Here is a 3,794-nt window from a genome sequence, read left to right on the forward strand (position 1 = left end):
CTGATGATTAATGAAGATGAGGGCTGTTTCCCTATAGACTCCCATACAATCAGAAGTGTTTCTGCAACCAGCTGAGTTGTCCTTGTCTACCCATTAAAAAGAATGGCAGGTTTAAAGCACTTTTACGCTGACTTCTCTTTTCAGCTTGTAAATTACTGCAATTTTGTGGCTACTGTGTCTGACAGCTAGCTTGAGTGCCATCCATTAAATACTCCATATCCTTTCTGTAATTTTCACAGAACTGTCCATGCAACAAAGGCTGGAACTTGTGGAGGAGCAGTTGTTGTTTGCACATACAGATAAGGCTGCAGTCTGAATGACTGAAGGGAAAGAAGCAGGTTTCTGAAACAGTTACAATCTCCAGACGGCACAAAACATGGTAGAAAGGAAAGTTGCAAGTCACCCTGTGATTTAACTGATGAGTTGTCTCTTGCTAATCATAAATCTGAAGACACTGAAGAAGAGCTGAAGTGTACCATAAGCAGCTTTTAATAACTCCTTTAGCACTAAAGCAAGAAAAGCCTACACAGAAATAATGGGGACATGGGGACAATAACATAACATCAAATCTTAGATGTTGGATTAGCATTTTCACTACTTCCATCTTGGACCAGCAGTCTGTGAAACTTTTTCTTGAGGTTGACAAGTTTCTGTGAAACTTGTCAACCTCAAGTTGCTAGCCAATGGCCATGGATAATCCTCCATTGTGAAAGATAGTATAACCAAGAATTAATAAATCTGACATTTTTTAATAAATGTGACATTTTGGGTCACCTTAATCCAGTGGTTCCCAAACTTTTTTTGCTGGGCCCCCCTTTGTTTTACATAAAAAATGCCCCCCCCCCCCCCGCGGGTGCACACGCACACACGCACACGCACTGACACATCCTCCAACCACACACACCCATATTCTGCTCCATTGCGGTTTATTTCACACGTCAAACATTTAGTAAACAATTAAGCAAATACAAGTAATCTGCAATAAATGACAGGTAGTAATAAAATAAACTACTAACTCTTTTACGCTACGTCCACACCTACACGGGTATTTTTGAAAACGCAGCTGTTTCGTCCACACGTTAGCGGCGTTTGGAATCACCGAAAACGGAGATTTTTTGAAACTCCTTTTTTGCTTTTACAAGGAATACAGAGTTCGTCACGCAACGTCAAAGATGTGTGCCTTTTTTCACGTCACGCTGTGCGCACGTTATTGTTTACATGAGATGAATTGCAGAATGGCAGATAGAGACGACTGTTAATCTGACTGTCTTCAGGTTTTACACGCAGTTACTGTCCCTCCATTTACAAAGGCAGAGGCCTGTGATTATTTTACGTGTAGTTGGGTTTTTTTCCTGTGTAATAATATTCAACATTGCTATCAATACATTTAAAAAAAAAATGCCTCTCTGTGCAAAATGGGTTTCAAAACATAAACAGCTGTGGGATACTGTTTGTCCATGATTTGAACCGAGGGAACAAACCGAGGAAGCATCAGCCTGATAGTATTTTTATCCCACTGTAACTTTACTGTATAAAGAGCTAACATCTCCAAAATGTCAGGAGTAGTTAGTCATTGCAACAAGTGTTTGTGAACTAAAAATCAAGAATGTGGGATACTGTTTGTCCGTGATTTGAAGAGCCCAGCGCTGCTCCCAACGAAGGGAAAACCAATTCTGCAGGGGAGACCTACCTTCGCACTTGTGCAGGTGAAACCAAAGGGAAGATATGCTTCACCATATTTTCTAGTCTTTGGCTTAGAATGAAGTTGGTTTGGAAACATTTTCAGCTATGCTTCATCTCCTGCTTTGTGTTTCTGTGGGCAGTGTCCAACCGTTTTGTTTTTTTCCTTTTCATACCGCGCCCCCCCTGCCATGGCCCTGCGCCCCCCCTAGGGGCGGGCCCCACACTTTGGGAAGGTCTGCCTTAATCAATGTTACGCAAAATGAATGAATTTCTTATCCCACAGACTCAGTAGGACTGAGTCGTTTTGCAACCACAGCTAGTGCCATCTGGTGGCCATCAAATAAAATGCTGTTTTTCACTTAATTGCCTGGTTCTGATACGTTTACCCAGTTAAAACGACTTTAACCACATTGACATATATTATATGACAGTAAACCCTGTCAATTTTATTGCTATTCATTGCTAAACCATGAATGTCTGAATTTATCGAATAGGATGAATAACTGTTAATTGAAGAATATAAAGCATTTAAAGCAAAATAATTTTTTCTGCTTTTTGCATTTTACAGAATTTATGGATCATATGCCACTCAGATGATAGAAAGTGCCCTATCAGCTGACAAATGTTAATAGCCTTTTTCATTTGCAGCCATTTTGACATGAAAATAGTAGGTAAAAAGTTTATGTTCTGTTCTAATTTGTTGCTATATTATACTGCCTGTCTTGTAGTGGTCTGTAGTCAATTTCTGTATTGAGTGTTGTCAGCCCCTCGAGTGTTATTTGTTTGGCCAGTCACAACACACAATTCTTTTTTTTAACCCTTGTTAGCCCTTTAGTAAAATTAAGTTATTTTCATGGCAGAAATGTAAACAACCCTGTCCTGTTATGTGTGTTCTTGTTATAATAACGCATTATGATACTGCAAAAAGTGCCTTTTCATATTTTCTAATTAAATTTTGATTGCCGATATCCTCCACATATTCTTTTTGGCAATGTGGCCAGCTCTGTGCTTCTATTTTTACCATGCTACTCTTTGAGTAAAGTGCACCTCCCATGGGATCAAAGCAGAATTGTGCAAACAACCACCTCAAGTCACGAAAGCTATGGTCTTACTTAAGCTTCCTTTATTTTATTTATTTATTTATTTTCTTTATTGTACGAATCTATTGATGATGACATTTAGGATGAAGATAGCATCAGACAGAGACTCACAACAATATTCCACTGACCTTGGAAGATAAATAGAATCTGTAAACATTAAATAAAGACGAGACAGGATGGGGGGGGGAGAAACACAGACAGAGGAAGTACTGCGTCATGCTCTCCCTGAGCATTTCCCCAGGTCACTGGAGTGAGAAACATAAAGCTCTGTCTCCAAAAGCAAACTCCCAGGCTTACATAACCTGTTTTGGAGTCATTTGGAGATAGAGTAGACTACTGTGTGTTGCTTGCTTGAAAGTGAATTTGGCACAGAGCGTGGTTCTGTGTTTAGTCTCATTTCTGATAGAAGTTTGATTAAGAAAGTGACAAAAACGTGCATGTAGTCTGTGCATGTTACTCTCCATATTGGTTAATGATAAACACGATGAAGGTGATCAGGTAATAGTGTTCTGGTATAGCTGCTGTTTCATTATACATTTTAATGTCATTTCCTAATTTAGTTTTATTCCATTTGTTTCATGTGGTTGCATGCTATTTAATTTAATACATTCTGGGAAACCTTATAACACGTGAATGCACAATATCATCTTCTCATCTTCCTACCTGTTTACACCAAAAAACAATCTTTAATGGGTACGACAAGGTTTATGATAATAATATTTAAACACTTTATTATGCTAAATAAAAAACATCACTTTTTTAATAATTCAAAAATCTCAATGCAAATAACTGAATTAAATAAATCAGCTGTTTGCAAGGTCAAAATAATAGTATTTCACATACAATTAAAATTTCAGGCTTAAGTCTTGGCTTCATAAAGCACACATGTGCTTTAAAACACATTCCTGATGTTTTATTAGGAAAAGGTTACATTTTAATACACTGAGTGTAACTGCAGAGGACCAAGAGTGCCCACTTTAATATAAAGCGCTCTGTTATTGCAACATGGAG

This window comes from Perissodus microlepis, chromosome 10, assembly GCF_051167445.1.
Source record: "Perissodus microlepis isolate ML-2025 ecotype Zambia chromosome 10, ASM5116744v1, whole genome shotgun sequence".
Lineage (NCBI taxonomy): Eukaryota > Metazoa > Chordata > Actinopteri > Cichliformes > Cichlidae > Perissodus > Perissodus microlepis.